The sequence below is a fragment of the Macaca fascicularis genome, chromosome 18, assembly GCF_037993035.2.
Source record: "Macaca fascicularis isolate 582-1 chromosome 18, T2T-MFA8v1.1".
In the NCBI taxonomy this organism is placed as follows: Eukaryota; Metazoa; Chordata; class Mammalia; order Primates; family Cercopithecidae; genus Macaca; species Macaca fascicularis.
Genome location: NC_088392.1, coordinates 7,024,357 through 7,051,621, shown reverse-complemented (window position 1 = coordinate 7,051,621; position 27,265 = coordinate 7,024,357).

Here is a 27,265-nt window from a genome sequence, read left to right as displayed (position 1 = left end):
GGTCCCTCGTGCTTAAAAATGGCAAATACATGAATTGCAAGCCACGTACCTGGATTTTGTACCGGACTCTGGAATTTCTGAAGTAGGTGTTAAGTTTTTGGTCTTTGTGGTAGGAAAGTAACTTTATCCCATATACATTTGGTTACTTGGCTGGTGTCAATACGTTCATTGACATCTTGAAACTTTTATAAACAAGTAGGCCAGTCTTTACTCTTATTTGAATTTTTTCCATCATTTCTTCACAGTGGCATTTGTTCACTAGAATAAACTAGACTATTAAACACTTAAAGTGCATACAAAGAGGTTCAAGATAGAGTTGCTCCTCCAAGGAACTCAAGGTCGAATATGTGGATTGTAAGGTAGTTAAAAATTCTGACAACCTGCTTTTGGGCGTTTGGAAGAGGGTAAACATGTCCTTCTGCAACTAAGGACAGGTCCTTACAGGATTATGTATGGAGTACAGGGCAGAGCTTGGGTGATAGCAGACTTGATGTAGAAAATACCAGGAGATTTTGAGTTGCAGATGCCGACAGTTTGGCAAGGTCAGGCTACATTGTAATTACCATTGGTGTCATCTAATGCATGATGGCAGATTCAGTATGCGTTTTCTTAAACGATAGAATGTAACTTTGCAGAAAGCAAAATGTAGAATAGTAATTGGAAGTCTCTCTTTGTTTTCTTAAGAAGTAATCATATCACCTCATTATTTATGGCCCACTATGTTGCACTCTCATGGGCTGACTATGGAAATGAGTCTCTAGGATGAACATAGAAACTTCACGAATTACAGCCTAGCTACAAAATTAGTGTTATGTAATCCTCCAACCACCTCCCTCTGCCGCCGAGTTCTGAAATAGTGGTGCACAGGAGTGGGTGGTAAAACTGTCTAATAGTTAGCTGCTAGAAGAGACTGATTTGCATTCATTTCTATTTTACAAAATTATTTTGGGAAAAGAGTCTTAATTGACAGCATCACCACAATAGGCCTTACTTTTGGTTGAGTTTAACAGCCACTCTGGTGCCACCCAGATCTGTGGCTTTGTGGAACCAGGCTGGGTTCCCCTAAGGTGAGGATGCTCACGTCCCCAAGTGACCTGTCTTCAGGGGGCCTTGGGCTGGCTGGACCCGAATGGCACCCTTCCCAGGACACTTTCCTGCCATGTGGCTTTATTCTTTTAATCATTTACTTGCATCCAATTTTCACAGTAAATATGTGTAGTCAGATTAAATAGGTAAGTGTGTCCTCTTCCTGGCTTGTTTACTATTGCCAAATACTTCCAAACTGGAGAGGAAACTTGGCTACTTGTGAGTAAGAAGAAAATAACTAGGAAAGATGTGTGTACCTATAATAAGAACAGAGTCTCTGTGTGTAAGCAAAGTATTGAAACTCACACTCATCCACATGTATGCACATATGCTTAGGCACAGACAAATGACTCCATTTTACTCGAAAAGTCTGTCTGCTGCAGTTTGAAGAGTAATTCCCAGCTCTCATGAGGGTTTCTCTTAATAGTAAAAAAAAAAATGGTTTCAAACAAACAAAATGAGTTCCTACTTTATACAGTGCAGTAAATAACAATAACAAAAAGCTTTAGCCAAATAAAGTGACAAAAATACAATTTTGTAGATATCAAAGTACAAAATTTATTAACGTGGTTACCTGTAAAAATAAAGTGATATTCTAAGTAATCTTGGCAGACATAAATTTACACACAAAATATCTTAACCTATTTAACCCATTTATTTCCCAACTACAGCTTGTTTTCCACGGGATTAAAAAATATTTTACTCTGAGTTTTTCTTGCTGTATGTTTTCCTTCTATAATTTTTTTTCTGCTGTACAGTGTTTGAAGTCTGGCTATTAAAATACTACTAAAATATTTTTTTTTCTCTAGAATTGATTTCTCCTACTCCTTAGATAGGTCTTAGGCCAAATTTGCTCCAGACCTGTCTGGCACCACTGCATATTTTGTCTCCTACATAAATGAAAACGTAACAACCATGGCTCTTAAAGCCCTTATTTCTCAGTGGCTTTTCTTCTATGGAAGTTTCCGTCAGTTGCATTGCTTTTCCTGTGTCCTGAAGTGGGCCTGCAAGCATTCTAACAGATGCTTAAATTTCTTCCTTGAACCCATTCTTTATTTTCTAGGAGGTGTTCTTGACACTGAATTTATAAAGAGTTTTTTAGGCCCAGAATATAATACTGAAAACTCATGTGAGGAGAACTTATAAGGATTTTAAAAATGAATTTTTTAAGTGGATTTATTCAACAAGCTTTGTTGAGTGCATCATTCTTACAATTTCTTGAATTTCTAGGATTGAATCATTAGATCCGAACAATTCTGTCATCAAAATTGCATTTGCTTTTAAGTGACTGCTTCAGAGAAAAGAATAAGCTTTACTTTTATTCTAAGCTAATTTGTCCACTTTGTCATCATCTGTAATCTCTAGAGTGTAGCCGGCCATTGTGTGAAGAGTGACAGAAGAAATGTAAAAAGAGAATTGAAAGGAAATGAAAAGTTATTTGATCATTGACTACTTTTTTATTCTAACACCTGAATGGAGAAGATGGAAGAATTGGAAGGACTGCATTTATTCTGGGAAAAACTTAGGAGAGTAATTGTCCTTTACACAAAACCTTTTGTTACTTTTATCTTTCTCTTATTACTAGAAGGTATTTTTATGTGTGATTATCAAAAGTGGTAAAGTATAGGACAATGATAGGAAATTCATTTTGTAATTGTTCTTTGGTAAAATAGCTTTCCTTTTTTTAAGCTCACTTGAACTGGAAGAATGAGCAGATATCATAAAGACTGAACCCTTCGGTGACATAAAATTGCTGTTCTATTATAACTTCCTTTTACAATTTCTTGAAGGTATAACAGAAAGTTGAAACCTGCATTATAATTATCTACAAATGGAATTGAAACAAAATAAGGAGCCCCAAAAATGTGCTCATTAATACTCATTATAAACTTTAATTTTAATTAAAAATACACCTTCTTGGGTGTTTCTCATTTCATACTCCATTTGTCTGACCTGACACTGTTAAATTAAGTTGCAAGCATTTCTCTCATAGTACAAATGGGATGTTTTTGGCATTTAGTTTAAAAATATGGTTTGTAATGTCCATTTATTAAACAAATGTTTGTTGAGTAGCCATAGTATTCCAGGCATGATTTTACATGGTGTGATACCTCAGCAAAGAAACATGGTCCTTTTTTCCATCTGGTGTTAGGTCAGATGGTGGGAGCACAGCGTTGATACACATTGCGGGCTTGTGAGGCACACTGTGTGTCCAGGCTGAAAAATGGAAACCAACTGCGACCACATGAGGTGAGGATAGGCAGGTATTATGGGGGTATCCAGGGAGACATCTGCACACCTGGGGAGGCCCAGATGCTTTCTTAAGTGAAAAGGAGTTGATGAGATAAAGGCAAGAAGGGAGAGGAGAGACACAATGAGCAAAGCCTAGAGCCTTCCTGCATCTGGTGGGCCCCAAGTTTTCACAGGAGCATAGGCTGTGAGGAGTGTTGAATGAGGCTGAAGCAGCACAGAGTTGAGACGTGGGGGCCTCCTGCACCGTGCAGAGGGAGACTGTGATGTGCTGTATACAAGGGATCACATTGTTCAGATTGGAGGCTATTAAAATAGGAACAATGGTAAGGAGGTGAGAAATGATGGGAACCTGTACTAAGACCCTGATAGCAGGAATGAGACAGTGAGAGATTTGGAAGACACTGAGAAGGAAAATTGGTATGACCTTGAGACCAAAGGGAAAGAGAGGGAAGAGTCTGGAGTGAGTTCAAGTTTTTCACTTGGGTTTTGGTATAGGGTCACGGACAGAGCTATAAAGGATAGGAAGAGAATGGGCAGATGGTGAATGGGGTTCAAGAACACTGAATTGATGTTGGCTCTGGGGAACAGGAGTAGGTAGCAGCTATATCCGTCTGAAGCCCACAATGGGATTTGGATTATAAATAAAAATTCAGAATTTGGATAGTTAAAATGCCATCACATGAACTCATCAAGGAGAGTTGTGTAGAGTAAAAGAGGCAATGCTCCTTTCACAAAACCTCAAAGTATACTGAGAAAAGGGGAGAAAAAAGCCTAGATAGGATGCTTAGTTATGTGTTACAACACACTGTAACATAGGTCAGGAGTCAGCACCTGGTTAGCTGGGTCCTCTGCTTTGAGAATCTCCCAAGGTTGTAATCAATGGAATCAACCAGGGCTGTGGTTTCATCTGAAGCTTGACTGGGGAAACATTTTACTTGAACTCATGTGGTTGTTGGCAGTATTCCATTATTTTGCAGGCTGCTGAACTGAGGGCCTCAGTTTCTTGATGGAAGCCACCTTCAAATCCTAGAGGACACCTGAAGTTCCTTGACATGTGGCCTCCCCAACATGGGATCCTCCCTCATTACAGCCAGCAAGGGAGAGAGGACCTCCTGGCAGGATGGGTGTTACTATTGTGTGTAGTGTAATCACATACACATGCTCACACATGTCCTGTGACCCTGATGCATTTTATTGGTTGGTTGTAAGCAAACCAAAAGTTCTTTCTACATTCAGCAGGGAGGAAATTACACACCAGAAATTGGGGACCCTGGGGCCGCTTCATGTCCATCACTAGGAAGCAGGGAAGGGATGACTACAAAGTTTCAAAGAGATCTAGAAGGGTGTGGCATAATGGCTTTCATGGGGTAGGCAGTTTCAAAAAGAAAGATATGTGTACTAAATTGAGCAATTAGAGGGGCCCTTCCTGATGAGCTTAGCTAGAACAACTTTAGTGGAGGGGTGGAGGTGAAATCGCATTGCAGTGGGTTGAGGTATGAATGCGAGGTGAAGGCTTGGAGAGGAGAATTCAATTTCTCTTTCAAGATTTCATATTTCCACATGAAAAAAGTAAGACTAAAATTGTATCAAAATCAGTTTTTAAAATTGATTTTATTTATTGAAATAAAGAGATTCAGGAAAGCACTAGTTTGGAAACATGAAAGCCAATACTTCTGCATTAAAATTACCTATAGTATTTAGGGACTTGGCTTTTCAGATTTGGAAAATTTATTGGACTGGAGGGATATATGGGTTTTGATCAACTGCTCTGACATTTAATGTTTGTGAGATCCTACAAAACCCACTGGCCTTTTGGGGGCTTTTTTCCTTTCCATAAAATAAAGAGATACAGTGTATTAAAAGAGGCAGAATTTTGAGTCTCTTTCAGTTTCAATATTTTGTGATGTTGTGGTTCTTTTATAACTTCACATGTTCTTATTCACAGAATAAGGGGCAAATTTACAATTTTCTAAGAGATTTTAATTCTAGAGAGGTGTGTTTCATAGTACAGTAAAAGCTGGAACACTGCCATAAAGCAGCAGCATCTCCAGTCATCTGCAGCCTTCACAAAAGTCGAGGATGAGTTTGTGTGCATTACCCTCTATAGAGAGAGGATTAAAGCTTTGAGATGCCGCAGTTCTTGTTCAGACCAGTTGCTGTGACACGTGCCTGGGCAAAGCATGCTTTTTATATCATGATTCTCCTTTATCAACTGACAGTAAATGGAAACAATTTCTTCCTAGCCTAAACGGTACTAGAAAAACAAAAAAGAATATACAGAAGACGGTTGGGACAATAAATGCAAGTATACCAACTTTCCCTCTTACTGAAATTCTAGCTGGCCTCAGGCACCAAATTTCCCCCTCAGGAATCACCAGGTCTGCACCTCCACCAGTTTCCTTGGGGGAAATGGAGATATAACAAAAGACCAATAATATTGACTCTCAGATACATTGAGTGTATAGAAGACCTGAATCTCTTCTCTCGAGTGGCTTTTGATGACCAATTGACCCACAGCTAAGGTTTAGCCTCCCATATGTGGCTGTTGGAGACTCTGCCTAAGATGTTCCGCTTTGAGCAGTGAGTAGGTCTCTAGGAAGACAGCTAGCCCCACATTGCTTTTCAGAACCACAGGAAGGGGACAGCTAAAGTCAGTGGCTCAGTTCCCTCTCCCCTCTGCCAAAGCTGGCTCACGAAGGAAGGTTTTCAAACTGTCTGGGTTGGCTTAGGTAGCACATTGGCTGCTGCAATCTTAGCGGCCTCCTGCCATCCTTCCTGATGAAGTTCAGCACACGCCCCTGCCTCTTCCCTTGGCTATACTGTGTTTGCTTGCTTAGAATTCCATTTACAAGGGACAGTATGAGTTTAATAGCGTGCCCATGCCTATTGCTCATGCCCACTGTCCTGTATGACTCCTCCCAAAGTGTTACAGGCATCATGTCTGTTATGGAGTGAATGCTTGTTTTCCGCACTCCACCAGATTCATACACTGAAGTCCTAACCCCAATGGGATGATATTAAGAGGTGGAGCCTTTGGGAGGTGGTCGGGTTTAGATGAGGTCATTAAGGCCTGGCTTCATCATGGATTAGTGTTCTTATAAGAAGAGACACCAGAGCATGTTCTTTCCAGCCTGTGAAGACAGAGCAAGCAGAAAGGGAGCCCACACTAGGACCCAAACATACCGGCACCCTGATTTCAGACTTCCAGCCTCCAGACCTTTGGGAAGTAAATGTCTGGTATTTAAGCCACCCAATCGATGGTTTTTCATTATGGCAGCCCAAACTGACAGACAGTATCCAAATTTAGGGTCCTAAGAGACTTTGCAGCAGTTCCAAATTCTAGTTCTGAAGTCCTATTTAAGGATCATATGCCAAACAGCAAAGAGAGACTTCAGGTGCTTACGGTTCCTTCTGTCCTTTATGGAAAGATGCTTTCTAAATTCTAATACTGTCCACATCCACTCCACAGGCTGACACAGCACTCTGGTTTTGGCCAATGGCTGCAACTACACATTTTAAAAGCAGCTACAACAGAGCCACATGACATGACAGGGTGCCCTCTCAACCCTCAATCATATTTTTCTCTGTGCTAAAAACTGTCACAGGCAAAGAAATCCTTGACTACAAAAAATAATGATATCTGTCTATGCGCCACTGCACAATAATGAGACTGGATTTTCCTCTGTGACCTATGAAAATCGCTCTCATTACTTCATGGGTGTAATATATCTATAGTGTAGAGACAACCTACTTAATTCTTCCTTTATTCAGGAAGCAAGTTAATATAAGCCAGGTAGATGTGTCTGAGGGCAGAAATAATAATGATTTGAATATATGCCCATAAATATCCTAGATTATCCTGGGATAGAGCTTTCCAAAAATGAGAGCATTAAAGTCAGTGATTTCCTTGACGCTCTTCATTCTTGGGTTAAGAAGGCACAATTTTCTGTGTTTGTTTTGGTTAGGGGAAATGGGCAGAGCTTCGGGGACCTCCCCAAGGCTACACCGCGAATTGATGGCAGAGCCAATCCAGTGTCATAAGCAGTGCCTGAGACCTGTGCAGCCTGGAGTTCTCCCGCTCTAGAGAGGGTCTCATGCTTGATTTAATGCTCTGCTGGGACTCTTGAAATTTTTAATAATTTTTGAACAAGGTGCCATACATTTCATTTTGCACCGGGCCACAAAAATTATGTAGCTTGTCCTGATCATAAGCTTCCAGTACTTTAGACACATCATTTGCATCTCATATTGTGAAACTGTAAATTACGCCTTTCAACTAGATGTTGGTAAGAAGAACCTGGTACAATGGAGAAAAATGATGAAAGATTTTCCCACAGGCAAGGCAAGCCCAGCAGGCAGTGGTACGGGGGACTTGCAAGAGCTAGGAGAATGTATTCCTCCATGTTCTTTAGAGAGGAAGGAGACAATGTGCTCTATACAAAGTCGCCCGCAGAGAACACAAAGGTTTTCTGCACCCTGGCACTAGTAATTGGAGACTTTTGCCCAGATTTTAAAACTTTGGAATCCATTTAAAATTATGAACTAGAAGCAGTGTTTGCAATGCTTTTTTATGTCCATACTATAAATAAAGTCCTATAAATAAATGGCTGTACATTTAAGTCTTTGAAACTTTGAGTGCATTGAAATTATAAGGCATGGGCATGAATATATAAACAGTGCTGATCCAATTGGATTATGGATTGAGAGTGTGTGTTTTAGTTCTTTATTTCTTGAAACACATGGACTTTGTGAGGGCAATGATATATCTTATTTCATTCTTTATTTAGCTCCAATGGGGTCAAAGTCACCTGATCTGCCAATATGAGGTTACCAGTTTTTCCAATCTTACAATTTTCCTTGATAGAGTTGTGCTAAAAAGTGGAATATCTACATGATAATATACCATTGCTTTGCCACTTAGTGACCCCTTGCATTTCACCTATTTCATGTCTTTTTTTCAAATCCTGGTGCAAAGAAACAAATACCTGCCATCTTATGCTATAATATGGCATACAGTATTCTTCTGGTCATTTATAGCAATAATTTTCAACTGGGTGGCAATTTCGTTACTTAGGGGATTTGGGCAACATTTGGAGGTGTTTTTGATAGTTCTTATCAGGAGACTCTACCAAAATCCAGTGGATGGAGGCTGTTCAGCACCCTAGAATGCACTAAGAAGTTTCCCTAACAGAATTATCTGGCCCTAAAGTAACAACAGCAAGGTTGAGGGATCCTGCTCTGCAGTTTAGAATCAGATGCAGAATTAACCTTTTGCTGTCCTGAATAAGGTGAAAGTGAGGATGCTGGCATGTGGCTCAGCTACTTAAGTGCTGTCAAAGCAAATGTCAGCTAGATTGACAGGTATTTTATCTAATTTTTTAGGGAAAGAGCAAACAGTGTTTCGTGTAAAAGGCAAAGAGTATTTTGGAGCTAAAATAGTTTTCTACCAGGAAAAGAGACTGGGGATTCCTAGTCTGTGTTAATAAGCTGGCCTTTCTCACACCTTCCAAGGCTTTTTTGTATCTCTTTGTTTTTTGTCTTTGTGGTAAGATCACTCAACATGAGATCTACAAACTTCATCAAATTGTACACATTAAGTATGGGCAGTTCTTTGTATATCTGTCTATCAGTTCTACCTCAATAAAACTATTTGGAAAATATGTTGGCGTTATTTGTTAAAGTAGAGTCTGAGAACTTATAGAGCAAGGTCAACATTAACTGTGGTCCTCACCCTCAAGAAAGGCATGGACAGACTTAGAGGAGAAAGGAATATGTGTAGAAGGGGAGAAACATATTCAAATTCCAAATAATCGCAGCTTTGTGAGGTTATACCCTTTTACCTTTCAGTAGTGGTTTAACAAAGGAGTGTCAGTAGCAAAGCCAAATTTCTGGGCTTTGGTGGTTATTTATTAGAGAGAAATTTTCATATGTTTGGTAAGCTGAAAATTACGTCAACATACTCGTGGTGTAAATGAGTTGTAGTTCTTGAAGACTGTTAAGCTGGGACTCACCAATTAGGGGTGGCTGCCTTTCTTAGTTCTCATCTTCTATTGGTAGGTGTGTGAATAACTTATTTATCACCAACTAAATAGTCTTCTAGGACTTTATCACCCTTTTCATAAGATTATGTGTGTCCTGGTGGCGAGAAGACTGAGCCAAGTTTTGCAATACAAGTAAGTATTCCTTTTGCTGGGCCATAAATGGTTGATATGTTTGAAGTTGGCAATAAAGTGACCACTAGATGCCAATGGGAAATATGGTTGGTATGGTGTCTGGGGGCGGCTAGGGAAAGTCTTTGATCAAGTGAATGCTGGGTGATCTATGGGCCCCTACACAGTCCATGGGTGCACAAACAATGAGCTTTGCCAGATCCACTCACTCTTCATTTCAGGACAGCTGGTCCTCTCCATTCATGGGCAACTTTCCCAGAATAAATGTCCATACTCCATAATTAACTCCCTCCTTCTTTTCCTTTCATGCTCCTGCTTCTTGTTTAGACTCAAGGAAAATCTTCTTTCTTCCAGCAATGTCTCCTTTTCCCTTCCTGTCAGATCTCTTGTTCCTTCAACCTGCACCTGAAGCCCAATTCTCTAGATCAGCACTATCCAACAGAAACACAATGCAAGCCACATATGGGTAATTTTAAATATCCCAGTGGACACGTTAAAGAACTAAAAAAGAAACAAGTGAAGTGAATTTTAGTAATACGTTTTATTTAACCCAATATATGCAGAATAACATCTTTTGAAGAATTGCTTGGCTTTGGTTCTGATGAGGGTTATATTTTCTTATTTTGGGTTGGTAGAAAAGTATTACGTGAGAGAACATATATTAAGTGCCTTTTATGACCTGTCACATGGTGATAGCTATTGTTTTTATTTCCTCTGGGCTAGGCTCCAGGCCTCTCCCAGATATTCAGACATTTATCCCTGGGGTAGGCAGGGAACTGTCAGAATTTTGCCATGACAGTGTAGATTTTAGACAGCATAGAATCTGGGAATGGGTATGTATGTATGAATACAAAAAAAGTTTGTGTAAAACATCCATGCCTTTTTGAGTCTTCGGTAGTTCTAGGAATTTTTAAATGAGGGCATTCTATTAATATTTTGGGTCAGGCTAATATATTGCATTTTATGCCAAATTTATGCTTAACATTGTTTCACAAGTTTAATTAACTTCTGATCTGCCCAAATTTGTCAAACTGGGTGTATTAGTATAATGGGGTTGCAGTAACAAAGATCACAGATGGTGTGGCTGAAACAAAAGAAATGTATTTTCTTACAGTTTTGGCAGCCAGAAGTCTGAGATCTGAGTGTGGGCAGGGATGGTTTCTTCTGAGGCCTCTCTCCTTGGGCCACAGGTGGATGGATGCCTTCTTGCTGTGTCTTCATGTTGCTCTGAGGACCACCTTGCCGTGGTCTTTCCTCTGTGCACAAGCATGTGTGCGTTCCAATCTCCTATTCTCATACGGACACTGGGCTAGGGCCCATCCATTTGATTCAAGCTTACCTTAATGACCTCTTTGAAGGCTTTATCTCCAAATACAGTCAGTCACATTCTGAGGTGTCGTGAGTGAGAGCTTCACCATATAATTTTGGCAGCAGGACACAATAATCTCATAACACTAGGTAACCCCAGAGAGGATATCCAACTGTCCTTATCCATCTCCTTTCATTAGCCAGCTATGGCTTTGATACCTTTGACCCAAATAACCTACCATATTCCATGGATCCGTTTGAGAATTCCGAGGAGTATTTCATGGCTCTTTTCCCATTCTCTTATCTTTTCTGATTAATGTCTACCTTGGAAACAAATTATCCACATCAATCAGACTGTAGTTCAGTAGAAAAATTGCTAAAAAAAATTGTTCTTTCTTATTTAGAGTGTTCTAAACATTCAAACAGTGCAAAATGACACTGTTTCTGTATGCAATTTCAAAAGACTGAAAAGACGATTTGTTTTTTTTTTGTTTTTTTGTGTGTTGACTTTAAGACAACACTTCAGAAACTTTTTAGACTGTTTGATTTTATTTCTCCAGTTTCTTCGCATTAGATTTTTTTGTACCATATCTTCAAATTAATTTCAAGCAAAATGACTTCTATTCAAATAACACTCCTAAATGCTTCTTGTTTGACCTCTCTTCCTTGGAGCTGTCAGTCTTCTTTGTATCTTGATCTCTTGTCCTTGGATTTATTCTTGCTTTTTATTTTAAATTAAGGACTTTGGAAGGCCAAGGCAGGCAGATCACGAGGTCAGGAGATTGAGACCATCCTGGCCAACATGGTGAAACCCCGTCTCTACTAAAAATACAAAAAAAAAAAAAAAAATTAGCCAAGTGTGGTGGTGCGTGCCTGTAATCCCAGCTACTTAGGAGGCTGAGGCAGGGGAATCACTTGAACCCTGGAGGCAGAGGTTGTAGTGAGCTGAGATTGCACCACTGCACTCCAGCCTGGCGACAGAGCCAGACTCCATCTCAAAAAAAATAAAATTAAGGTCAATGTTGTTAACTTTACCAAAAATTGCCCTAATAATAAATATTTCTCTGGTTATGTGTGTATTATACTATGTGAATGGAATTTCAGTGCATGATGCATAATATGGTTTAGCTGTGTCCTTGAATTATAGGTTTTAAAATTCTCACATCTCATCTTGAATTATAGCTTTCATAATTCCTGTATGTCATGGGAAGGACGTGGTGAGAGATAATTGAATAACGGGGATGGGTCTTTCCCAAGCTGTTCTCATGATAGTGAGTAAGTCTCATGAGAGCTGATGATTTTATAAAGGGGAGTTCCCCTGCACATGCTCTCTTGCCTGCCGCCATGTAAGATGTGACTTTGCTCCTCATTTGCCTTCCACCGTGATTGTGAGGCCTCCCAGCCTTGTGGAACTATGAGTCCATTAAACCTCTTTCCTTTATAAATTACCCAGTCTCCAGTATGTCTTTAGTAGCAGCATGAAAATGATCTAGCAGCATGAAAATGATTAGCAGCATGAAAATGTACTTATCTCAGGAGTACTATATAATTAGAAGTTATTATAAGTTGTTCTTGCACTTTAGACTATATTTACATAATTCCTAAAAATAAAACGCCAGATTGAAATGAGAACATTTCACCTATCAGTGGTATGGTCTGACCAGTATGATACTCGGATAAAACGCTCAATTAGACTTTCTCGTTATAAAGCCAGTATTACTCATCCACAACTAGGGGAAAAGGTATTCTTAGATGTTTTCCTTACAGTGGCACTTTTTATTTTTTCTAATCAATACTCAGATTTATACATGGCTCCTTTGAGTCAAAGATTGTTTTTTGTTTGTTTGTTTGTGGATGAGCTTTTGGGTAACTGGCCATATCAAAGTTTAATGTTGGCCTCACAGAGATGCTGCTCTAAATACATTAACTAATAGTCAAGTGGCAACAAGGTATACAGATTTTTCTTGTTGTTGCTAATTATTTGAACTGATGATGTCAAGTGTTATGTGTGCACAGTTGTTGTCTCCCACGTACATGGTCTTGTGTAAGTGAGTGGTCCTCATTCTTTGTGGTCGTTCACTGGGTGGCTGTTCATACAACTTTCATTTGGGCGCATCATATTCACTTGTACATCTCCTCGCTTGCAGTGTCTTTCTTCTGACTCCCCCTTCACTGACTCTTTGTTTCACACACAGGACTTTCTTGGAGTCATGGTGCCACATACTTGAAGCAGATCAACCTTCCACGCCTTGAGAGGGTCACCTTCTATGTGAAAACAGTTCATGCATTTTATGGTTACATTTGTCTTGACAGTTAATGTGAAGCATAGCCTAGACAGTGCTGATGGGACTATCTGCAAATACAAATGTTTCTCTTTGAGTACACTCACGCTGCTTGTATTCATAGAGAGCTGAAGTGTGGGTCCCTGCATGTATCTTCAGCTTGTGCCGTGTTGCATCTTTCTTCCAAGCTTCCGTAGGGCCATGGCTAGGTCTTGTAGGATGGGTTTTGCCAATCAGAACGTTGCTGAGGAGACTGCCACAACTCTCACCTTATCACATGAGAGATTCTTCATTGTCATTATGTTTTTCCTAATGACAGTTCATATTTGCTCACTTATTTACTCATTCATACACACATCCATGCCTGTGTTCAGCACGTGCGTATCTGCCCCCGTGAGGCCCCACACCAGTGATCACAAGATCCATAACACAGGCTCCACTCCCAAAGGGCTCACCATACATTGGAAAGACAAGCACATGCACTCTGATATATCTGATGAATGAATGATCAGTTTATCATGCACTGATGCCTTGCTACTAAAGTTAAGTTTGACGTACAGCATGGACTATGAGGCATGCTTCGCCCTAGACGCATTTACAATCTAAGGAGAAAGGTGACGTTTTAAACAGAATATTTTTGTGGTGTTGTTTATGCTTAAACATAGGAATCTACAGCTATTTTCTGGATTTCCATCAGGGATCTAGACTGTCACTTGGAGGACCAGGTATGAGAAGGCTGTATGTGAAGAACTCCTGGACATTCTGCTGAAGTCACTCTGACTGGTGGTGTGGAAGCTGGCCAAGGGAAAGAGAGCAGAAAACGTATTCCAGACATTAAAAGCATTCAGTGAAGGCATGTAATAAAAGATACACCGTGTATTGGAGAATTGTTAGCAGTCAGTATTACTGGAGTTTAATTATGAATCAAAGGAGATTGGCTGGCTATTGGCAGGAGGTGAGTCTGGACAGATAGGTGGTGGCAGCTCATTCAGGGTCAGATCTACTTTTAACTGACTGGGACATTATCCTGCAAGACAGAGATTCTCATCCCTACTAGACATTTCCTTCTACTTAAATGTTTAATAATTCTCTTTTTACTGACTTGAAATCTGCAGATCATATAACTTATCTATCTGTAACTTAAATTTAAACATTTATATAATCTTTTTACTGTAATATGAAGAAATATAAAAGACAAATTAATTTATAATAAAATGATGTCTATTTAAGGATGTAAGTGTTTTAATATAACCTCCTTAAGGAATATGATAAAATGATAAGAAGTTTAAATTAAACATAGAACAATAAGTGTGACAGCTTCAAATGTAGACTGACATAGGTGTGCCCTGTTGATGACTCGGATGCATGAGAATATCACAGTGATGCAATTTTTTAAAATGATCAATAACATTTGCCACCTTTAGAATAAAGCACAATGCAACGTAGATGCATTCCTGGAAAAATCAGTGCACATTAAAACTGTATGAGTGCTTCGGGTCGACGGGCAAAGAGTGTGGGGCCGTCCCACACATTGCAGAACATCCGTGTCTTTGGCCTCACTGCTCATGGCCATAGCCTTCTGCCCACCACTGTGACGGTCCCAGACCCACACATCCATTTCCACACATGCAGGTACTGCCTCTGTAAGAAATGTTGCTTTTGGACAATGAGAGTTAAGTGTTAGTCAAGAGACTACCACGACCACTTTGCGTATAGTCAGACACTTCCAGAGTGTTTGTGACTTGAGTTTGAGGAGCACAAGATGGGAGGAAAGAAGATCTGTTATTGGGCTACTGCAATCATCCATGAGATATGCAAAGATGGAATGACGACAGTTGTAGCAGGAAGTGCTACAATTCATTCGTTTAATGAAGTGACAGGCATTGGAGAGTGTTGGTGAGCTGAAGTATTAAGGTGCAGTGATTGAGTTTGTGCAGGGGGAAGAAGGAGAGTTCTTTGGCATGAGCCCCAGATTTCTGCCCTAGGAGGTGGATGGGCCCCTGGTGCAGGAAACAGAAACAAAACACTGGAAGAGTAAATACAGAGGAAAGATGATGAGTCTGGTTTTGACTGACTTCTAGAGCAGGTGCCCATAAGTGTCTATATTTACATGTGTATGTATATAAATGTTTATGTTATATATGTATTACATGTTACATATGTACACATATGAACACATATGTATTATATGTGTGTATATATGCATGTATATATTACCTACATATAATACATGTGTACACATATATGTGTATATTTATATATGCATGTGTATATTACATATGTATGTGTGTGTATGTATATATATGTCTAAAATTTAGTGGAAAGATCAAGGTTGGAGAGAAAGGTTTAGCTAGCATAGAGTTGATAGCTAAAACTATGAAAGTATTTCCAGAAAAGAGTGTGCAACACTAGATGAGAAGAAAAGCAAGAGTGTGAAACTTTGAGGAAAAAGTGCTTAAGAAGAAGGGAAAGCAGGATAAGCCCACAATGAAGAACAAAGAAGAAGAGAAGAATTAACAAAGGAATATGGGTTCCTGGAGGAAGATACAATCAATAGTCTGGAATGTAGAAAGAAGCTTAGTATGTGTATACTACCATAACACACAACAATTTATACCCACCCTTCCCACATGGGAGTTAGGGGCAGCTTTACGAACAAAGTATGCTTTAAATACAACTGATTGAGCAGATGCGGAGGCTCATGCCACCCAGCAGTTTGGGAAGACGAGGCAGGAGGATCCCTTGAGTCCTGCAGTTTGAGACCAGTCTGGGCAAAATGACAAAACCCCACTTCTACAAAAAATACGAAAACTAGCCAGGTGTGGAGGTGCACACTTGCAGTCTCAACTACTTTAGAGGCTGAGGTGGGAAGACTCTTTTAGTGTGGGGAGTTTGAGGCTGCAGTGAGTTATGATTGCGCCACTGCACTCCAGCTTAGGTAGCAGAGTGAGACGCTGTCTAAAACAAACAAACAAAAAAACCCCTGATCTTTTCACAAACTTGTGAGGAAGCATTTTGTAGACAGTCTAATAAAGAAATGGTATCCATATATCAGTTTTTCTGTATTCCTGAGTATTCATGCACATGCATAAACATGTCATAAGATATGGGTATTTATAGGAATGATTGTATGTATAAATGTTTGTGTATAAAAAGGCCTGTTTACGATCTTCATTCTTACCTTCACATTTTCCAAGTTACAGTTGTGTCGTAGTGCTTAACATTTAGGGTTTTGAAAGTTGAAGGGATTTGTATCTGTCTCACACCTTTTTATCAGCTTTAATATTTACAGGACCGCCATTTTGTTTTTAACTCTTGCTCTCTCCAGGAATAAAATCTTACTATGCTAAATGTGAATTACCCCAATCATTTGAATAACCAGACAAAGGAGTGAGGGCTAATATTCCTTTCATATTTCATTTCACCTTTTGAAGAAACAATTTTTCATAAAATGTGCAGTTTGATACTTATGCAAACATGTGCTTAGTTTTAAGGACTCAGTGTCAGTTTAGAGAAATCTTCACTAAGCTTTCCTGCAGTTGTAACCCTGGTAATGACAACTGTCACTATCCTCATTATAGAGAAGGTGATCTGGATACCCGGGGACACTGAACCATTTACATGTTGCCCAGGATGTTCAGTGACTTGCCAGACCCCTTGATTGAGCTCCTCAGGTGCTGGATTGATTCTTGCATGAGCTGGATTCTGAGAGTGTTTTAGGCAGAAAGGAGAAGATATTAAGATATCCACATCCAGATCACACAAAGGGCTAAATTGCTACAAGGTAGGTTTTCCTGCTCTGGAGAAATGTCATATTAACAGAAATCTGTTTGGAAATTCAGTGATGACTATATTAGCAGGAAGACTCTCAGGTCTTTAGGTCAGTTCATTGTGATGAGAATCAAGCTAGACTGAAGCCTGTGTCTTTTTTCCTTTAGTGAAAGAGATTCACCTTGTCACATTCAATAATTTGAAAAACACTGACGACAATGACATTCCTAGTGCCTCAGACACCCAGAGTGAATCATTTCCTGATACTTCCTCCATATAGCAATTTAGGCCACTAAATCATGCTGTTGATGAAAGATTTTGTTTTCTTTCTTCATTCTTTAGTTTTAAGATGAAAAAAAAGAAGAATTATAAAACAACATTCACTTTCAATTTTAAAGTTAATATTCAAATCCAGTCACATGTTGTCTGCATGTTTTATGTTGTACTAGAATTTGTACTTATCAAACAAAAATATCACATCTCACAACTAGTACTCTACTTCACTGTATTAAAATTTAAACACAAATAAACATTTTCAAGTGGTCATACAGAATGACAAAATGAACCAACACAAATTCAGTTTCTTAGTCTTTCCCATCACTACGCTATATTCTTAAATACACTGTTTAAATGCAGCACTAGATGGTGAGGCAGCAGAGAGCCCACAAAGTGCATCCACAGGAAATTCGTACCATTCTGAGCTACTAAGACTTACTCTCCTTTGGGAGGCCGAGGCAGGTGGATCACTTGACATCAGGAGTCTGAGACCAGCTTGGCCAACATGGCAAAACACAGTCTCTACTAAAAACATAAATTAGCCAGGTGTGGTGGTATGTGCCTGTAATCCCAGCTACTTGGGAGGCTGAGGCATGAGAATCAGTTGAGCCTGGGAGGTGGAGGGTACAGTGAGTCAAGATCACACCACTGTATTCCAGCCTGAGTGACAGAGTGAGACTGTCTAAAAAAAAAATTAATGATAATATAAATAAATAAATAAATAAGAACTTACTCTCATTCCTCCAGTGTCAGAAAATGATCATTTAACTGGAAAGTCCCTAAATTTAACTTCCAGGTAGACCATGATGTTTACTAAAGAAGAACAATAAAAATATGTTAACTTGTAGCTTGTACATTAGTTTTAAAATTCAGTAGTAATCACGTTTAAAACTTAGACCATTTTTTTTTTCTCCTAAGGGAGATATAACTTATCACTGACCTTATTTAGAATTGCCATTTCATGATGTTAATAAAAAGCAGGCAGTCTGCTAATTGTTGGCTTTAAATTCTCTACAATCAGTGAATCTCCCTCCTTCTCCCCTCCAATGCCTGCACTTGGATAAGATCTTGCCCGCCACCCCACCACTGGAGTGCAACCGATAATGAAATAGGTCTATGAGGTACCTTAACATCTGCTGCAATTACATCCAGAAGTCCAAGATTAAAAAAAATATCTATATGAAGGAGTTTGTAGTAGAGAACTATTATACAACTGTTGTAGACTGAACGTCCATGTGCCTCCCAATATTCACATGTTCCAAAATCCCTTATTCCAAAACGTCATGGTATTTGGAGATGGAATCTTTGGGAAGTGACTAGAGCCAGATGACGTCATGGGGGTCTGATGGGCAAGGACAGGAGTGAGCTTTCTCTCTCTCTCTCTCTCTCTCTCTCTCTCTCTCTCCCCCTCTCCCCCTCTTCATGTGTGCAAAAACAAGCGGTCTAGAGAGCACACAGTGAAAAGGCAGCCTCCTTTGAGCCAAGAAAAGAGGTCTCAGGATGCAACTACCTTCCTGGCACCCTGGTCTTGGACTTCCTAGACTCCAGAATTGTGAGAAGGAAATTGCTGCTGTTTAAGCCGTCCTGTCTATGGTATTTTGTTATGGCAGCCTGAGCAGACTAATACGGTGATAGTCCCCTTACAATATTTTAATTTCCAAATCTTCCCTAGTTTTCAGAGAGAACTTTTATACCAATGTTTAGTTTGAAGGAATTTTCTATAACTCGTTTACAAGTCCTTAATTAATAGAGCTTTTTTTTTTTTTTTTCTCCCAACAGAAGCTGCAGCTCAAACCTTAACTATAATGGTGTGAATGGTCTAGTATGATGGTGATCCATGACTTCTAACAACAGGGTGTTTAAAATAAGATTTAATGTGGCCTGAAAAACTATATTTAACCTTGTATTACAGGCAGTATTAAAAGGGTCTAAAGTAATGAAGCTTATACAGGCTTATGGAGAATAATGGACACAATAAGGGAATTTGAAACTCCAGCCAGCTATGAGGAAATGATGCAGCTCCATCTTCCTCACTGGTGTTCCGTGTGCTAATGTCTAGCAATTTGCCAGAGGCCTTAATTATGGCAAAATGCCGTTAAGGATACTCCCATACAACCTCATCCAGCGGAAATGTGGGCATTTAGATAAGCAAGGTTAAAATAGCAGGAATTATTGTATCCAACAGTCACCAATGGCAGCGCCTCTGTGTTTGATTCAGGAGGTTCCTGTGGGAGGGAGCGGCTGGATCACGCTTTGGTGTGCGTCTGGCTGTGCTCACATCCTCGTCCTTAGCATTGCAGCGTTTCTTCACAAATGACTCTTGACCGACAAACAACCACCACCAGGCATCTGGACGAGCGGCGTGTCCTGCTGCTGATTCTTTTGAAATAGCAGCGATGTTCTGAAACAGGCATGTCTCCGCTGGCAGATGAGAAAGACGAAGTGAAGTGAGGCTCCAGCACGCCACAATGCTCCCTCAAGCTCTCGTCCATTAAACACATGGTGTTAGACAGACACTCACTAACATGTTGACCTTGCTGAAATGTTTGTCTAATTTCAAGCTATTGAATTTTCCTGCATGTTTGCTCTTCTTTAATTTTTCAAGTATTTAAGTCTGTGGAGAGCATTCTAAGCATGCACATATTTGTCTGCTGTTTGTCAACACATTCTTCACCAATCTTAGAGTTTTAGGTTAAATTTTCTGGTTGTGGAGGAAAATGAAACAAGCAGACAGACAAGAAAAAAAAACCCCACAAAAGTAAATAAATAAAAACTGATAAGGACTTTGGTGAGGAATGTTCTCTTCAAATTCACAGTGGTTCCCTGGACCATGATACAGAGCTGGACAGTTATGCAAGAGGTGACCCCAGGTTCCTTGCCCCCTACAAAGTCAAATAGTTGCAGACTCAGTCATAGAAATTAGAGATCTTCTCTCACTCTGAAGGCGATACTTGACCTTCAGAATTTCTTAGAATTTTTGTGTCTTACGCTGTAGGGAATTTCTCCCCGCTGTCCTAGCTGATTCCTCTTTGCTTCAAGTGTTCCTCCTGCTGTAATTAAATTGAAGCTAACAAGTTTGAGGCCATGATGTACAGCAGCTGTTCAGCCAGAAACACAAAGAGACATGAAAGGCAGGCAGAATGGTTATATTAAATGAATCTCAAAGTTAGAGAAAAAATATGGACCGTATTTCTGTTTTACCAGAAGTAGAACGGATCAGGCGCTATGAAAATCAAGTTTGCCAGTTCTACATATTAGGATAGTGCAGAGGAATTAATAGACAGTATTAGTGTGCAGCCATTTTACACAGACATCATCCTCAGCTTCCCACATGTGAAAACCCAGCATCAGTGGGGCTAAGCATGAGATAAAATTGTGTTACCAAGGCTGGCAGTTCCTTACTATATCTGCTTATTTTTTTTTTTGTTATTACTAGGCCTCACATTTATATTGTACTGAGGGCATATTATATGTGATGTCTTGTGCAGGCAAAATAAGCCTTGTTTTATTAATGAAAGTTTGGGCTCAGAAGTGTGGAAGAATTTAGTCAAGTGTTCACAGGACAGAGATAGAGAATATTATCTTTATGTGGTTAAGGGCAGGAGCTCTGGAGTCAGGTTCTATCTTAACCCCATGATTTCCTACATACAAGACCATGGGCAAATTGTGCAACATTCTGTGCTTCAGTCCTCATTTGTCAAATAAAAGTCATTGAGAAGATTAAATAAGGTACTGTATACACAGATTTGAGCACAGTGCCTCAGACTTGGCAGTCTTTTGGTTGGTTGTAACTAATATCATGATCACCCCCAAGATAAAATGGGAGACTTTAAGAACTAAGAAGAATTAACATTTGATGATATGGTTAGGCTGTGTCCCCACCCAAATCGCATAGTGAACTGTAGTTCCCATAATCCCAATGTGTCATGTGACCCAGTGGGAGGTAATTGAATCGTGGGAGTGGTTACCTCCATGCTGTTCTCGTGATAGTAAGTTCTCATGAGATCTGATGGTTTCATAACAGCCTCCCCCACTACCCTTTGCTTGGCACTTCTTGCTACCACCATCGCTATGTGAAGAAGGAAATGCTTGCTTCCCCTTCTGCCATGATTGTAAGTTTCCTGAGGCCTCCTCAGCCATGCTGAACTGAGTCAATCAAACCTCTTTTCTTTATAAATTACCCAGTCTTGGGTATGTGTTTATTAGCAACATGGGAACAAAGTAATCCATTGGGAAACCTCTACTTTGAGACAGTTAATTTAATGTGAATGGCTGTATCATTGGATGTGGAGCCATTTTGAGTTTGACTTAATACAAAAATAATTTCAGCTTTAAGGAAGTACCAAGCACTGTGAGAAACACATTCCACCACACCTGATTTCTGTTTCCGATTCCCCTGGGTCTAGATCACCTTAGGGTTAGTTAGGATTAGAGAGGAAGGGTGAGAAATGACAGCTGTGCATGTTGTTTGGTATTTGAAAAATGATTTTATATTTTGATATGATCTTTTCTTAACAGCTGCATCACCATGGCAATGTCAAGGTGTTCTTATTTCATGTCATGAAATAAGTTTCCAAGTCATACCAGAGGGGAAATATCTTATATTGGCTTGAGTTATCTCAGCTCCTAGTTGCACTGGTGGTGGTGACCTACCCAAAGGGGCAGATATGCATTCAGCAGGAAAGATTTTGTCCACATCCTTATTTTCCTCCAAAGTACTATTCCTATTATCTGCAATTAGAAAAGAATCTGCAATAAACAGAATCAGTCACAAAAGTAATGAATATACTTGTTGGCAAATACTACTTCCTTAAAACATGCATACTTCTCTATGTCTTACTTTTTTTCTCTGGAACTCCCTTCTCCTAATTTGTCTGTTGAAATCCTCCCCTTTCTTTCTTCTAGACATATCCAAAATTCTACTGATACATGACTCAAGAGAAGCTTCTCAAATTATGAATCTCAGAGTAAATATATACACCATCCTATCCCAAACCATCTTGCTCTAAATACTGGTATGTCTACGTGGAAAAAAAAAATTTTATGGTCCAATGAGTTTTGGAAACATTGCACTGAACTTTATATTTTTCCTCTGGGCTTGGAACCCTCCTCCCTTTTTCTTTTCATTAAATAGAACTTAACTTGGTTTTCTATATCCAGGAGAGTTTTGGGTTTCATTTCTTTTTTCTTTAGGGCACAAGAAGAATCAACAGTTTGTGGGAGACAGATTGTGTTTTCAGTGAGGTGACTGCAGGGTGGGCTGGATGGAACTTCAGCTTCAGTTTGGGTATTTAAGAGGCCCTTGCATCATCCAGAGAAGAGCTAACAAGAACATGTGATAGAGCCTTGCCAGCAGACGAGATATAGGGAACAATTAGAGTGCCATATTGGAGAGCTGGGATATCATTGGATTGATGACTGAGTGGATCATTCTAATTGAGTTTAAAGGTTCAAGAGTAGTTGTGTGGGAGAAAGTTGGGTGCCATTTCTTGAACAAGGGAACACTAGAGGTTGACTTAGGAGTAGCCAGAGTAATATCAGTTTTGGCATGCTGAATTTTAGGAGTCAAAGACATACATAAATTAAGATATTTAGGAGGAAATTGGAAATACAGGGCAGAGTTTAGAAGAGACCTCTAATTTGGGAAAACAGGGTTGGAAGTTTGTTCATAAAAATAATAATTAAAGCCAGGCACAGTGGCTCCTACCTGTAATCCCAGCACTTTGGGGGGCCAAGAGGGGTGAAGCACCTGAGGTCAGGAGTTCGAGACCTGCCTGGCCAACTTGGTGAAACCCCATCTCTACTAAAAATACAAAAATTAGCTGGGTGTGGTAGTGGGTGCCTGTAATCCCAGCTACTCAGGAGGCTGAGGCAGGAGAATTGCTTGAACTTGGGAGGCGGAGGCTGCAGTGAGCCAAGATTCCCACCATTGCACTCCAGCATGGGCAACAGAGCGAGACTCCATCTCAATAAATACATAAATACATACATAAATCAATAATAATTTTAAAAGATTACTGGCTCTGACCCTTGTGCTTTGATTAAAGGGGAGTGCACAATTCCCCTTTAACATCTTTTTAATTGTTTGTGGTTATCCATATAAGTTTGTCTTTTGAAATTTGCATACTTTTAAGAACTTTTTAGTTTAATTACACTTCTACTGCAGAAGTTCTTCCTTTTATAAAAATAGGCATTTTCATCCCTGTTTTTTTTTCCCACCCAGCTTTTTTTGAGGCTGTCAAAAGCACAAGCTGCCATGGTAATGACAGGAAGATATGGGTGAAATGCCAGCCCTAATTAGAGACTTGATTGCTCTGTAATAACAAGGCCTGTATTTGATTTGGACGGTTCTGGGTTGTCAGGTAAAATGAATTAAATATGTCTGCACTTTCATTTCAAAATGTGAAAAATGTGAATGTGCATTATTTATATTGTATTTCATGGCTATAATTAATTATGTGTCTGTGGAACTAATGTCCCCAAAGACAGTTGATTTTATGTTCAATTCGTATGTGCATTTGTAAAACTAATTTGTTCTCATTAAAATTTTTAAGGGTTTATTCGAGTTAAACTCAGGAGGCCTTTCTGGGTATAAAATTCACATAATACAAAGTAAAAGTCTAATTTACTTTTTTTTGCTGGTAAACTATTCGATGCCTGAAGCATTGTACTAGATATTATTGTAGTGAATATGGTGGGCTATAAAAATAAAGAGAAGACATACTTCTTTTTCAGATAGTGCTTTTAAACGTGTTTGGAAGACTTTGGTATAAAACAAATGAACATAATGCAATCTGAGCTTCTATTACTTAGTAAAAGAACATTGTGTTTTGTTAAAGAAATATTAAGCCTGTGTGATGAGTTGAACAGGTTCTCTTGTGAATATCCTATAGAAATATGGAAGATATTTTGCTTTCTAAAAAACTGTTTGGAATTTCTTCCAGTTTTAATTTTCAATATTTGCTAAATATATCAACCATTAATATTAAAATTTTCAAATATATTCTCTCAAGTACTATAAAGCATTTTTTTCATCTCAGTGACAGCAGTAGTTGATTTACCTTCAAGCAGATCCACAAATGAACTTCAATACTGAAAATAATTTGTGTATCTCAAGTTCACTATAATTAATTCTCTTCATTGTAGTTGGATATAATTGCAGTTATTGAAGCAATATTTACCACGGAATTACTTTTCATCATTTTAATTTTTTTCTATGGTAATAAATCCCTAGGTGTTCCTAGTCATGCTATAATTAATTAGTAGTTCAACATGAATGCTGGGCAGTTCACAGACATATTAGAGTTAATTTCAATATTAAAAACAATAATATTGGCATTAATGTTAATCAATGAATTTACAGAGAATATTTATGTCTGAAATAAAGAGATTGGCTTCCATAGGCTCTGCGTATTCCACTTCTTTGTTAGTATTCTTTTGTTAATTTTCAACACAACAATAATGGTAAGGACCAGCTGATTCCTTGTTTTATTTTATCCAATTTCAGAGATGACTACCCTCAACAAGATGAAGCAATTATTTCTCTCTTTATTTCTTGTTTTCAGAGACCATTAAGCTTATTTTGTCCTCATTGGAAAACAAAGCAGTTTTCTATTCAAGGTATTTCTGATTCTCAACAACTCATTTTCATTAGAAAATAAAGTTAGAATGTCCATGCAGTGCCGGTGTACAGAGAGGGGAGGTAGATCAATGGAAGAACACTTGGGAGCACCCCTGGCAAGGGAATAAGAACTTTTACATAACCTGCAAAGGAGACGAAAGAAGCAGATGCTGGGTAGGAGGAGACCAGAAACCAAGAAAAAACATTTCAGACAAATATCGCTATCAAATGAAGGAAAGGGCCATTGAAAAGTATAAACGTGCATTGAATTTCATAAAAGACATCAGTGCTAACTCTTGTCAGAGTTGTCACAGTGGTGTGATAATGTGATAAAGCTGGACCATCACAGTGAAGTCAACACAGGGATGGAGACAGCAAGGATAAAGTCTAATCTTTCATGAGAATTGAACTGCATTTATTGGCATGGAGTAGGTAGTACAGAAGTGGAAATTATTAGACTTATTATTGTCAGTAGCATGTGGTTCTAGGTACAGCTGGAATTACATGTCTTACTCTGGGTTTTCTTTTATGTCACTTAGAGGCACACTATGATCTGAAGAATAATTTTAAAAATCTGTTCTGCCACCAAGTTTAAGAAAAAGAAAAAAAAGGAAAATATCTGAACTCCATGTCTCTTTCTCTGAGGTTAATTTCAGGCATGCGAAGATTCTGGAATTTAACAAAATAGCTTTACTTACAAGCTGTTGATCTTTTCTTACTCTGTCATGTCATCAGGATTTACTCAACTATATAAAAGTTTTCTACATTTTAAACTTCAGTCTACATCCATGTAACCAATTAAATAACTTCTATTTACAAAACAATTCGAATATTATATCTTAGAGTGGACATCAGTATATAAATGACTCCAAAATAAGTATTACAATATCTATAAATGATAAAGATATAAGATAAAATTATTATTTGATGAATCTAATCAATAGCTTTCAAAATGTAAATTATGCAATCTTACAGTGTATAATTGTCATTTTTAACAGACTTAAGTTTCATTCTAATTTTTAATTATATTATTTTTCAAACTTGTTAACTGACTGAAAAGTAGGAAAGTTTGTGACAAAGAAAGGAATTTGCAAGTTAAAACCAAAGGGTAGAATTTCATTTTTTTAATGTGGTTTATTATTTTTGGCATCATAAAACAGCCTACTATAAAAACAGTACATCTAATTTTCTTCTAACAAGAAACATTTTTTTGTGGGTGATGAAAGTAAAGTGTTTTGACAATGCTAGATTTTTATTTTTTGAAGCAATCATAACTCAAGATGCAAGTGCTTTAGCACTAAGTCCTCCTCTACTGTGACTGCCGTGTGACTGGCCCACTTGGGCAGACTGCACTGGCTCCCTGTCAACTTCGTGTTAACTCTGCTCTCCCTCCTATGCCTTCCAAGGAATCCCATTCCAAAACTTGAATGAGCAACGAAAATTGAGATGCAGATTTAAGGAGCGGTTTTGCATCACACACTGCAGTGTGCTGGAGTCAACTCATCCTGGTTTGCAAGAGCCAGTTGCTCACATCCATTCCCTGTTCTATGTTCAGTAATAGCAACATTGGTAGCTCAAAATCAGCCATAGTGGGAATGTTTACACCTTGGAAATTGGCCATATTACAAACCAGGACTCGCACGTTGTGGAACACAGACTAACCAGCCTACCACTACCACACACTGCAGTCCCCCAGGACACATGGCTGCCCTCTCCATTCTCATCCCTCTTTGCTGGCTACTTAATTTCACATTTCCCACAAGCATTTTCATACACCACCAAACTATATCTCATAACCACCTTCCCTCATAATGCCTATTTACCCACAATTCCTGTCTGTAATGGATTTTATTTGTTTAGAGCACTTTTAGGTTTAGAACGAAATCCAGCAATAAGTACAGAGAGTTACCATGTACCTAACGTCTCCACATACAGACAGCCTCCCCCATGAGCAACATCTTCCCCCAGAGAGTATGACCATCAACACTAATGAACCTACATTGACATAGAATAATATGGTTTGGATTTATGTCCACACCCAAATCTAATGTCAAATTATAATTCTCAGTGTTGGAGGTGGGGTCTGGTGCAGGTGATTCGATCATGGGGGTGGTTTCTCCTGAATGGTTTAGCACCACCCCCACTTGGTACTGTCCTCATGACAGTGAGTTCATTCTCAAAAGATCTGGTTGTTTAAAATTGTGTCACCTACCTCCTCCCTCTCTCCCTCTTCCTGCTCCGGCCATGTAAGATGACTATTCCCACTTTGTCTTCTGCCATGATTGGAAGTTTCCTGAGGCCTCCTCAGAAGCCGAGTGGAATGCCAGCACCATGCTTCCTGTATAGCCTATTGAACTGTGAGCCAATTAAGCCTCTTTCCTTTATAAATTACCCAGTATCAAGTATTTCTTTATAGCAATGTGAGAACAGACTAATACACATCACTAGTACCCAAAGCCCACAGTTTACATTTCAGTTCACTCTGGGTGTTATACATT